The following is a 13,739-nucleotide window of genomic DNA, read 5'->3' as shown; positions in this document are numbered from 1 at the left end:
TTTTCTTGATCTATATTAATGAGCTAGACTTGAGTGTGCAGGGCACCATTTCAAAATTTGCAGATGAAACAAAACTTGGAAGTTTTGTGAAATGTGAGGATGATAGTGATAGACTTCAAGAGGCTGGTGGAATGGGCAGACACATGGAAGATGAAATTTAATGGAGAGAAGTGTGAAGTGATATAGTTCAGTAGGGAGGAGGAAAAGAGGCAATGTAAAATGAAGGATATGATTCCAAAGAGTTTACAGAATCAGGGAGTTCTGTGGGTATACATCTATGAGTCATTGAAAGTGGTAGGGCAGGTTGAATACAACATATGGGATCCTGGGCATTATAAATTGTGCCAAAGAGTATAAATGCAAGTATGATGAACTTTTATAAAATTCTGGTTCGGCCTCAAATAGAGTATTGGGCTGAATCTTCCGGCCCCTAGGCAGTGGGCTTGGAGGCCGGAAGATAAGGGAGCCATGTGGAGACAACTCCCTGTCAGGAAACTTTCCCAGATGTGGCCTGGGAAACAGAATGGCTGCCCACTCCACTGAGGAGGGAAGCCAATTTATACATTTAAGGTCCCATTAGGGGCTATTTAGAGCTCTCACTGGCATTTTAGCAGCAGTGGAATGCCCCCCAGTGCATGGGCAGGCTGCCAACTTAACGGAGGTGGCATCCCTGCAGCAATCCCAGGGGCTGTTGGAGCCAGAGCTGCCCTCAAGGTCCCCTACCTGTCCCATTTCTCCTGATGGGACTGCCAAAACTTGAGCACTGCCAACCCTCTGATTAGGCTGACAATATTGGGAGCCCGCCCATCATCCTTAATAAGATGGTGAGTGTTAAGGTGGCTAAATAGGAGGCCACTTCCTGGAATATGGTCTAGCCAGTCTTGCTACCGGCACTTGTGGGCTTGGTACCACCATCTGGGCCTGATATCAGGTTCCTGAAGGCCCATGGGAAAATGCTGCCCACTTGGTCCAATTCTGGGAATCGTACTTTAGGAAGTTTGTGAAGGCTTTAGAGAGGATGCAGAAAAGATTTATGAGAACAGTTCCAAGGATGAGGGACTTCAGTTATGGGGATAGATTGCAGAAGCTGGGGTTGTTCTCCTTAGAGAAGAGAAAGCTGAGAGGAGATTTGATAGAGGTGTTCAATATCATGAAGGGTTGAGACATATATGGGAAACTGTTCCCTTTGGCAGAAGGGTCAAGAACCAGTGGACATTGATTTAAGGTGGTCAGCAAAAGAAAAAAATTTTAACATGTGAAAGATTTTTAGGCAGCAAGTGGTTAGGAATTGGAATGCACTGCCTGGGACTGTGGTGGAGGCAGATTCAATCGGGGTTTTCAAAATGGACTTGGATAAGCACATGAAGAGAGAAGACTTGCAGTGCTATGAGGAAAGGGGTGGGTGAGGATGTGGGATCTCTTGCCCAGAGCCTGTATGGACACAACAGACACAATGGCCTCCTTCTTTGCAGTAACCCTTCAATGATTCTTTGATTCTATTGGCCCTTCTGATGAGGTCAGTGAATTTCATCCAACATCACTATACTATCTTAGCACACGTGGAAGTAGAAGATCTCCAGAGGCAATGAGGTCAGTAACAGTCCTGGAAACAATCCTCTGGAGATCTTCCTTCCACAGCTTCCAACCTCATAATCTCCCAACCTTGGACGGCCTACTTCTACCTCCTACGCAAAATCCACAAACAGGACTGTCCCGGCAGACCCATCATGTCAGCCTGTTCCTGCCCCACGGAACTCATTTCTTGCTATCTTGACTCCATTCTCTCTCCCCTTGTCCAGTCCCTTCCCACCTACATCCATGATTCCTCTGACACCCTACATTATATCAACAATTTCCAGTTCCCTGGCCCCAACCGCCTCCTCTTCACCATGGACGTCCAATCCCTCTACACCTCCAGCCCCCACCAGGATGGTCTGATGGCTCTCTGCTTCTTCCTCGAACAGAGGCCTGAACAATCCCCATCCACCACTACTCCTCCATCTGGCTGAACTTGTTCTCTCACTGAACAATTTCTCCTTAAACTCCTTTCACTTCCTCCAAATAAAAGGTGTGGCTATGGGTACCCGCATGGGCCCCAGTTATGCCTGTCTCTTTATGGGGTATGTGGAACATTCCTTGTTCCAGTCCTACTCCAGCCCCCTCCCACAACTCTTTCTCCGGTACATCGATGATTGCTTCGGTGCTGCTTCATGCTCTCGTCTGGACCTGGAAAAATTTATTAATTTTGCTCCCAATTTCTACCCCTCCATCATTTCCACATGGTCCATCTCTGACACTTCCCTTCCTTGACCTCTCTGTCTCAATTTCTGGTGATAGACTGTCCACCAATATTCATTACAAGTCTACCGACTCCCACAGCTACCTCGACGACAGCTCCTCACACCCCACTTCCTTTAAGAATTCCATCCCATTCTCTCAGTTCCTTCGCCTCCATCACATCTGTTCCGATGATGCCACTTTCAAAAACAGTTCCTCTGACTTGTCTTCCTTCTTCCTTATCAGAGGTTTTCCACACACGGTGGTTGACAGGGCCCTCAACTGTGTCCGGCCTATCTCCTGCGCATCCACCCTCACACCTTCCTTTCCCTCCCAGAACCGTGATAGGGCCCCTTTGTCCTCACTTATCACCCCACCAGCCTCCACATTCAAAGGATCATCCTCTGCCATTTCCACCAACTCCAGCATGATGCCACCACCAAACACATCTTCCCTTCACCCCTCTGGCAGCATTCCGCAAGGATCATTCCCTCTGGGACACCCTGGTCCACTCCTCCATCACCCCCTAAACCTCAACCCCCTCCCAAGGCACCTGCCCATGCAACTGCAGAAGGTGCAACACCTGCCCCTATACTTCCCCTCTCCTCACCGTCCAAGGGCCCAAACACTCCTTTCAAGTGAAGCAGCATTTCACTTGCACTTCCCTCAATTTAGTCTACTGCATTCACTGCTCCCAATGCGGTTTCCTCTACATTAGAGAGACCAAATGCAGACCGGGTGACCGCTTTGCAGAACACCTTCGGGTCTGTCCACAAGCTTGACCCAGACCACCCTGGTGCTTGCTATTTCAACACTCCACCCATGCCCACATGTCCGTCGTCGGCCTGCTGCATTGTTCCAGTGAAGATCAACGCAAACTGGAGGAACAGCACCTCATCTTCCAACTAGGCAATTTACAGCCTTCCGGACTGAATATTGAGTTCAACAATTTTAGATCATGAACTCTCTCCTCCATCCCCATCCCCTTTCTGATCCCCCTTTTTTTCCAATAATTTATATAGATTTTTCTTTTCCCACCTATTTCCATTATTTTTAAATGTGTTTCCATCCATTGTTTTATCTCTACCTTTTAGCCTATTTCGAACCCTTCCCCCCACCCCACCCCCACTAGGGCTATCTGTATCTTGCTTGTCCTGCTTTCTACCCTTAATGTCACCTATTATTACATTCTTTAGATAATATCACCACCTTCAACACCTCTTTGTCCTTTTGTCTATGACATCTTTTGGCTATTTCCACCTATCACTGGCCCTCTATCCAGCTCTACCTGTTCCACCCCCCTTAAACCAGCTTATATTTCACCTCTTTTCTATTTTTCCTTAATTCTGTTGAAGCGTCATACAGACTTGAAAAGTTAACTGTGTTCCTCTCCGCAGATGCTGTCAGACCTGCTGAGTTTTTCCAGGTATTTTTATTTTTGTTTTGGATTTCCAGCATCCACAGTTTTTTGCTTTTACAGAATCCTTTGCCTCTTTTTCTTGTCACTGCCATCCCTTCCTGCCAGAGGAACAGAACAGCATCAGAGAGGGTTGCGATTGGAAACAATAGCAAAGAGCACTTAGCCCTGGAGCAGATTTTTCTCAAGAATACATTTAAAACATTTTTAATAAAACCTTCAGCCATTAAATTATTAATTTAGGAACAAAGAATCAGGATGTTAAGTGGAACGGTGATACAGTATTATTATGAAAGAAATCTTAGAATGAAAGTAGATAAACCTTTGAAACTCTTTAACAGCACCGACTTTGGATTAAAAAGGGGATTGGTAGAAATAAAAAAAATCTACTGCAGTTGTATAACATGATCTCCTCCCATCTGGTGTGCAGTGTTCCACCTTGATCTTTGTCCTACTGCCTTGGAGTATATTAACAAGCATTTAAATTAAAACAAAAGCAGGAAATGCTGGAGAAACCCAGCCAGTCTAGCAGCATCTGTGGAGAGGGAAACAGAGTTAACGTTTCGAGTCCATATGACCTTTCTTCAGAGCTGGAGAGAAGTGAAGATGTGATCAAATTTATACTGTTTAAGGGGGGTGGGGCAGTGGAGCTGGAAGAAACCTTTACTCTTCCTTTCAGATGCTAAGGAACGTAAGCTCCAACAATTTATTGTCACCAACACCCATCCAGCACTCTCCACCCTTTCTCATCCCTCTGACCCCTTCCCGTCTTCTAATCCCAGTCCTTGCTGTGTATTTACCGTACTCTCTGACCTTTGCCTCTCTGATGCTGAAGGTTCTGTACTCAGCAAAGGACTCAGTTTCATTCCCTTATGCCCTCACCTCAATGAATTCCGGGCTCGTCATGATGCTGAACTCTTCTTCTGCCACCTTCGTCTCCATGCTCACTTCTTTGGGCACGAGTACTTCCCCCTGTTCAATGGATCCTTTCACCCGCCTCCAGTATTCTCCCTCCACCTGGACCCCTCCGTCTGGCCTCTTACCTGTTCTTGATCTTTTTATTGAGAACTGTCTGCATGACATCAGCCATCTCAATTTCTCTGCTCCTCCCACCCACTCTAACCTATCTCCTTCTGAACTTGCCGCATTCCGTTCTCTTAGGTCCAACCCAGACTTTGTTATCAAACCTGCCGACAAGGGTGGTGCTGTTGTTGTCTGGCGTACTGACATCTGCCTTGCAGAGGCTAAGCACCAACTCTCAGATACTTCCTCCTACCTCCCTCTGGATCATGACCCCACCACCGAGCATCAAGCCATTGTTTCCAGGACTGTCACTGACCTCATTTCCTCTGGAGATCTTCCCTTCACAGCTTCCAACCTCATAGTCTCCCAACCTCGGACAGCCCGCTTCTACCTCCTACCCAAAATCCACAAACAGGACTGTCCCAGCATACCCATCGTGTCAGCCTGTTCCTGCCCCAAGGAACTCATTTCTTCCTATCTTGACTCCATTCTCTCTCCCCTTGTCCAATCTTTTCCCACTTACATCTGCGATTCCTGATGCCTACATCATATCAACAATTTCCAGTTCCCTGCCCTAATCGCCTCCTCTTCACCATGGACGTCCAATCCCTCTACACCTCCATCCCCCACCAGGATGGTCTGAGGGCTCTCTGCTTCTTCCTTGAACAGAGGTCCGAACAATCCCCATCCACCACCACTCTCCTTCTGGCTGAACTTGTTCTCCCACTGAACAATTTCTCCTTAAACTTGTCTCACTTCCTCCAAATAAAAAGTGCGGCTATGGGTACCCGCATGGGCTCCAGTTATGCCTGTCTCTTTATGGGGTATGTGGAGCATTCCTTGCTCCAGTCCTATTCAGGCCCCCTCCCACAATTCTTTTTCCGGTTCATCGATGACTGGATCTGTGCCACTTCATGCTCTCATCTGTACCTGGAAAAATTTATCAATTTTGCTTCCAATTTCCACCCCTCTATCACCTTCACATGGTCCATCTCCAACACTTCCCTCCCCTTCCTTGACCTCTCTGTCTCCATTTCTGGTGATGGACGGTCCACCAATATTCATTACAAGCCCGACTCCCACAGCTACCTTGACTACGGCTCCCCACACCTTGCTTCCTGTAAGGATTCCATCCTATTCTCTCAGTTCCTTCACTTCCGTCGCATCTGTTCCGATGATGCCACTTTCCAAAACAGTGCTTCTCACATGTTTTCCTTCTTCCCTTAACCGAGGTTTCCCCCCAGCTGTGGGTGACAGGGCCCTCAACCGTGTCCAACCCACCTCCCACACCTCTGCCCTCACACCTTCCTCTCCCTCCCAGCCTCCGCTTTCAAAGGGCCATTTACGCCAACTCCAGCATAATGCCACCACCAAACACATCTTCCCCTCACGACCCTGTCAGCATTCCATAGGGACCATTCCCTCTGGGACACCCTGGTCCACCCCAACTCCTCAACCCCCTCCCACGGTACCTTCCTATGCAATCACAGAAGGTGCTTCAATTTAGTCCACAGCATCCACTGCTCCCAATGCAGTCTCCTCTACATCGGGGAGTCCAAACACAGACTGGGTGACTGCATTGTGGAACCCTTTGGTCTGACCGCAAGCATGACCTAGACCTCCCTGTCGTTTGCCATTTCAACACACCACCCTGCTCTCATGCCCACGTGCCCATCCTTGGCCTGCTGCAATGTTCCAGTGAAACTCAACGCAAACTGGAGGAACAGCACCTCATCTTCCGACTAGGCACTTTACAGCCTTCCGGACTTAACTTTGAGTTCAACAACTTCAGATCATGAACACTCCCCTCCATCCTCACCCCCTTTCTTCATCCTCTTTCTTCTACATTAATTTTTATTTTTTATCCCCTTACTTTTAGTGTTATAAATTTTTCCATGATTTTATCCCTTTTTTATCCCCCCGTCTATCCCATTTTCTATCCTTTTTTCCCCCATCACTTCCCCCTCACCCCACCCCATCCCCTACAGGGCCACCTGTTACTTGTTCCATGTTTTCCTTTCACACAACGCTACCCTTGTTCTGCTATTATCACATTCTGCTTTTTTATCTTTATGTGACTGTCAACACTTTTTTTAGCACTTACCATTAATACTCCCTTTGTCCTTTAGTTCATGACATCTTTGTCAATCCTTCCTTTGTCCCCACCTATCGCTGGCCTTCTATCCAGCTCCATCTGCCCCACCCCCCTTAAACAGTATGAATTTCATCACATTTCCACTTCTCTTCAGCTCTGAATAAGGGTTATACGGACTCGAAATGTTAACTCTGTTTCTTTCCCCACAGATCTGCTAGACCTGCTGAGTTTTTCCAGCATTTTCTGTTTTTGTTTCAGATTTCCAGTATCTGCAGTATTTTGCATTTAAATTAAAAGTTGCTTGAAATTAACAACCACCATATTCAATGGTCCAACTCTAGGCTTATCTCATCCACCATGCACTGGCATACAAGAGGCGTCAGGGAGGCTGTGGAGATTTAACAAACCACATCATCCTCCAAGACAGTGACCTTCTCATCAGTGACATCTGGCTACCCTTACTTAAAAAACACATTACCGTCCTTTCTGCACAGTTGACCAAGCAGCAACAAGAATGTTAACACATACTGATCTTCTACAAATGTAACAGCCTGGCCAATCAGCAGTAAGATCCTGCCCATATCCCCATCGTCCACTATACATAACTACCTCTTTCATCTGTTCCAGTCATTCCTCCAGACAAGAGGCAGAGTATGTTGCCCAAAATGTCGAATCCTATCAGTTCTGCCAAGGAACTCTTTTAAGGAACAACTGCTCTTTTCAGACAAAGTTTTACATGGTGTAATTTTACATGGCATAACCATAAGTATCATAGACTCAGAGACATTTACTGCACAGGAGCAGGCCATTCTGCCCATCATGTCCGTGCTGGTCAAAGATCTGACTACACTAATCCCATTTTCCAGCGCTTGGCCCATAGCCCTGAGGCTATGGCAATGCAAGTGAATATCTAAATACATCTTAAAAGTTACAAGAGTTTCCGACTCAACCACCCTTTCAGGGAGTGAGTTCCAAACTCCCACCACCCTCTGGCTGAAAAAAATTCTCCTCAACTCCCCTCTTAGCCTTATACCTCTCACTTTAAATCTATTTCCCCTGATTATTGACCCCTCTACAAATGGAAAAAGTGCCTTCCTATCCACCCTATCTGTGGGCCTGATAATATTATACACCTCTATCAGGTCCCCTCTCAACCTTCACTGCTCCTAGGAAAACAACCCCAGCCTATCAGATCTTTACTCATAGCTCAGACTCTCCAGCCTAGGCAGCATCCTGGTAAATCTCCTCTGCATCTTCTCCAGTGCAATCACATCCTTCTTATAATATGGTGACCAGAACTGCACGCAGTACTCCAGTTGTGGCCTAACCAGCGCTTTATACAGTTCCAACATAATCTCCCTGGTCTTGTATTCTATGACTCAGCCAATAAAGACAAGTATCCCATATGCCTTCTTAACTATCTTATCTACCTGCCCAAATATGCACACCAAATATGTTCTGATCTTCAGTACTTTCCAGGGTCTTACCATTCAAAGTGTAATCCCTTGCCTTGTTAGCACCCCCAAGTACATTACCTCACACTTATCTGGGTTAAATTCCATTTGCCACTGCTCTGCACACCTGACCAGTCCATTGATATCCTTCTGCAGTTTACGGCTATCCTCCTCACTATTTACCACTTTTCATGTCATCCGCAAACTTCTTGGTCATACCCCCTATGTTTATATCCAAATCAATTATGTATACCACAAACAACAAGGACCCCAGCACCAAGCCCTGCGGAACCCCGCTGGAAACAAACTTCTAGTCACAGAAATATCCCTCTACCATCACCCTCCACTTCCTGCCTCTCGGCTAATTTTGGATCTAACATGCCACTTTGCCTTGGATCCCATGGGCTCTTACTTTCTTGACACGAGGGACCTTATCAAAAGCCTTGCCAAAGTCCATGTAGACCATATCAACACTCGTGGTTACCTCTTCAAAAAGATTCAATAAAATTTGTCAAACATGACCTTATCTTAACAAATCCATGCTGATTATCCCTGATTAATCCCTGTATCCCCAAGTGCAGATATATTCTGTCCCTCAGGATCCTTTCTAGTAACTTTCCCACCATTGAGGTTAGACTGACTGGCCTATAATTTCCTGGTCTATCCCTTCCTCCCTTTTTTAATAATGGGACAATGTTAGAAGTCCTCCTGTCCTCTGGAACCTCACCTGTGGCCAGAGAGGATTTGAAAATTACTGCCAGGGCCTCTGATATCTCTTACCTTGCCTCCCTCAATATCTGGGATACATCTCACCGAGAACTGCAGATTTACCCACTTTTAAGGCCACCAAACCCGCTACTGCCTCCTCTCTCTCTATGTTAATTTCCTATAATATTTCACAGTCCTCCACCCTGATGTCTATACCTATGTTGTCCTTTTCCATTGTGAAGATCGACGCAAAGTATTCATTGAGGACTGTACCAACTTCTTCCTGGTCCACATACAGATTACCTCTATGGTCCCTAATTGGCCCTACTTTTTCTCTAGTTATTCTCTTGCTCTTTATATATGTTTTTAAAAACTGGGTTTTCCTTTATTCTATCCATCAGGGTGATGCTGTTGGGAGTTTATTTACAATAGTCAACATTATGAACAAGTGAATTACACCAGTGCCTACGTGGTGAAACTATATTTTCATAACATTCCTAACCCTGCCACTACGTCTTGATGCTTCTCCAACATCCACAGCGCAGGTGGAGGGAGCCTGCTGACTGCTACACCCTGTCTCTGATGATCTTGACGAATGTCCTCTGGATGGTTGAGACCCCTCCTGTTTTCAGGTTCCTGCTGAGTGGCAGTGGCACCCTGTCGATGGCCTTCGACGTCCTCCTCATTGGAGACCTCCAGCTCCTGCATCTCCTCCTCAGCCAGTTCCTCCCCCTGTTGTAGTGCCAGGTTGTGAAGGGCGCAGCAAGCAGCGCCGATTCATGACACCCTCTGTGGACTGTATTACAGGGCTATACCAGACCGGTCCAGGCACCAGAACCTCATCTTCAGCATCCTGATGGTCTTCTCCACTAAGTTGTGAGTTGCTGCATGAGCCTCGTTATACCGTCACTCTGCTGCAGTCTGAGGCTACCGCATGGGTGTCATCAGCCACGGCCTCTGCAGGTAGCCCTTCTCCTCAAGAAGCCAACCCTGCAGCCTCTATGGACCCTGGAAGCCTTCAGGGGTCTGAGACCGACAGAGAATGTAGGAGTCGTAGGCACTCCCTGGGAACCATGCACAGACCTGCAGGATGCATTTGTGTTGGTCACAGACCAGCTGAACATTCAGCGAGTAGAAGCCCTTCTGGTTGATGTAATTGATTGCTTGTTGCCATGGAGATCTAAGCATCACGTGAGTGTAGTCGATGGTACCCTACACCTGTGGAAAACCAAAGATCTGCACTAATCCCAGCGCTTTTGCCTCCTGGCTTTCCTGATCCTGAGTGAAATGCACAAAGTTATAGCTTCGTGAAGATGGCGTCCGTGACCTCCTGGATATAGTTGTGCGGGGAGCCTTGCAAGGTCCTGCACAGGTCACCTGTGGAGCCCTGGAAAGAGCCACTGCTGGAAAAATTGAGCGCTGCGGTCACTTTCACTGCCACTGGCAGTGATGCCCTCCATGCCCCTGTGGCACTAAATCCTGCAGCAGGTGGCAGATGTGACCGACCAGCTCCCTGGACATGCGCAGTCTACAGTGACACTGATTCTTGGTCATTTGCATGAATGACAAATGCCGCCTGTATACCTTGGCTCTAGCTAGGCACCGACCCACGACAGCTCGCTGTGGCTCTTCAGCGGAATGCTCAGGAGCCCCAGCCGCCCCTTCTTCTTGAGGGTGCTGCTCCTCCCTCTGCCCAGCCTGGCTCCTCCGTTGCTCTCTTCTCCTTTGTCTCCACTCCTTGTAAGCCATGAGGCATTCAGCAAAGCACCAGGCTCCATGCTCCTGATGTACACCTCTTGCAGGATGAAGGAGAGAAATGCATGGGTTAGCATTGGTCTCCTAGGGACTTCTCATGGTCCACGGCTCCATTTCAAGGCCCCTTAACACATGCTGGAGAGTCCTGGCCACCACTCGGATGGCCAGAGTTTAGCGCTGCCTGAAACCCCATCCACCTCCTGCCCCACTCCACCTGACTGACTGGCAGCAGCTTTGCCCAGTGGACTGCATGCTGTACTCTCAGTTCAGGCACAGGCATTCTCCTAACTCACGTTGCAAGGCTGCACTGTTAACTTGAATCATGGGGGACTCTGGTCCAATTTAATGAAGACGTTGCAAGGGGCTGTGAGCGCCTCCACCAGTAGCTGCTCCAATGGCCAGCTTTAGCAAGGAGATTGTACAACTTTCCCAGTCGTCCAATTGTTCTGCATCTCCCTAAAAACGCTCATTAATTTGCAGTCTGCGCCAAGGGGTGCAAAGTTCAGGAGCACTTGGTGGCACTTTCATGTCTCTGCGTTACTTAAATGCGCAGATAAGCTAGAGGCCTGACTCCAAGCATGTCAACGGTCAATGTAGCTGCGCCTGAACTGGCTCAGATGCAGAAAAATGTATTCTTTATACAAGGTTGCCCTGAAGCATGGCTGCTTCGCTCTCCCACCCCCGACATGTGTTTATGCACTACCAACAGACGATGCTGCCTTGCCCCCCACCCCACCTTGCCCCAACTGCAGGGCAGCCCTTGGCCCGGCACTGCACTGTCAGCCAGCCGGGAACAAGTGGCTTGCCTGTGCCCTCGCCTGAACGCGCGATGCCTCTTCCTTGAAGTCGAACAGGCAACCCTCATGAGCGCTGCACTACGTTGGTGCGCACTCACCTCCAAGTTCTCCTTGAAGTTTGGCTCGCCAGGTGCATGTGTTTTAAATGCTGTGGTAAATCAGGTTGTTCTGAATTCATGCCAACATGGGAGATAAATTTGATGTGGGGGATGATTCCAGCAAGCAGGCAAGATGATGAGATGCAAATGCGTTGAAATTAGGTTCCTGACGTTGGACGGCAGGAAATGTGGTCAGCCATTAACAGGCAGAGTGGACTATCGCAAACTGGTTTCACAATGGCAAAAAATTGATTTTTGGTCTTCTCGCCATATTGTCTGTTTGCAACCACCAGGACACCCGCGCCAATGGGGACAGAAAATTACAGCCTTTGTAAACAGTTCTGGTCACCACATTACAGGAAGGACATAATTGCTCTTGAGGGAGAACAGAGGAGATTTTCAAGAATGTTGCCAGGCTGGAAAATTGCAGCTATGAGGAAAGATTGGATAGGATAGGGTTGTTTTCTTTGGAACAGAGGAGGCTGAGAGGTGAACTAATTGAGGTATACAAAATTCTGAGCAGCCTAGATTGGGTAGTCAGGAAAGACTTGTTTCCTCTAGCCAGTCAATTACTAGAGAACATAGATTTAAGGTGATTGGTAGAAGGATTAGAGGAGACATGAGGAAAAACTTTTTCATCCAGAGAGTGGTGTGCATCTGGAATTGACTGCCTAAACTGACGTTTGAGCCTGAAACGCTCAACTCATTTAAAATGTTCCTGGATCTTCACCTGAAGTGCTGTAACCTGCAAGGCCAAGGACTGGGCGCTGAAAGGTGGGATTAAAAATGAGCAGCTAGTTTCTTTTTTACTCATTTTTTGGCCAGCGCACAGTGGGCTGAATGGCCTCTTTCTGTGTCATAGTTTTTTCTTTGGTTCTAGGATGCCAATCAATATTAAATGTATTTTTAAAAAATTGTTTCTGGGCAAGGCCCTCCTTAATTGCCCATCCCTCATTGCCCTGAGAAGGTGATGGCAATTGAGTGGCTTGATAGGCTACTTCAGAGGGCACATCTGGAGTCACAGACAAGGCAGACAGGACAGCAGGACATTGTGTTGGTTGTCATTGTTGGCTGTCTCTTGATTCGAGGATGACATCTACTTAGAGTCTTTTATGTGAATGAGCAGGCTGATTCTCGACCTGCATATCTGTGGGGTAGGACATCCAACAATAGGATTTGGAGTGCAGGATTTACTTCCTTTTCTTCTCTGCCATCACTCTGTCTCATCATGAAGGGGTTGTGACTCATAGTGTGATGCAGTTTGATGGGCAAGTTATCAAGCCAGCTCCTTCCATTCATTAAGGTCAATGCTGCTGCACTACAAGGAGAGCTTTAAGGTGTCTTTTAATGCATTTTTTAAAACTCTCTCCTGGAACATTGGCCATTTGAGAGTTGAGAAAACAGGACCTGGCAGCGGAGATGTTTTTCAGCAATCCGGTCACAGGGTCCAATCCGTTGAAGTTGATTTTGCAGGAATTTTGCCTGATTGTTGTGGACCTAATTTCAAGAAGCACACGTGTTTTTTATAAATTCTTTCATGGGATGTGGGCATCGCTGGCTGGGCCAGTATTTGTTGCCCATCCCTATTTACCCTTGAGAAGGTAGTGGTGAGCCACCTTCTTGAACCACTGCAATTCATCTGGTGCAGGTACAACCACAGTGCTGCTGGGAAGGGATTTCCAGGATTTTGATGCACCCAGTGAAGAAACAGCAACATAATTCCAGATCAAGATGGCATGTGGCTTGGAGGGCAGCTTTGTCCAATGGTCCTGCCATTGAATCCAGAGGATGAACATTGTGTTTACATTGAGGTGCCAGAAAACTTCCAGAACCAATGGATCCAAATTCTAGTAAGTCAGCAACTTTTAGAAAAATGAGGGGAAATTGATTTCAAAAGAGGCATGGAATAAGGTACCAGGGAAGATCATTGAAACAAACAATAAAAATGGGTGCAATGAACAATCAATATTTATTTCTGGAAATAAGGGATAGAGACATAAAGTGAAAAGGTAGGCTGATTTGTAAAGTAGTTTAGGCCTTTTTGCTGTATAACTTCCTAAAAATCATTGTTTTGAGACAAATCATTAAAGAATGCCACCTTGAAGATACAGAATA

This window comes from Carcharodon carcharias, chromosome 1, assembly GCF_017639515.1.
Source record: "Carcharodon carcharias isolate sCarCar2 chromosome 1, sCarCar2.pri, whole genome shotgun sequence".
Lineage (NCBI taxonomy): Eukaryota > Metazoa > Chordata > Chondrichthyes > Lamniformes > Lamnidae > Carcharodon > Carcharodon carcharias.
This window is presented reverse-complemented; position numbering follows the sequence as displayed.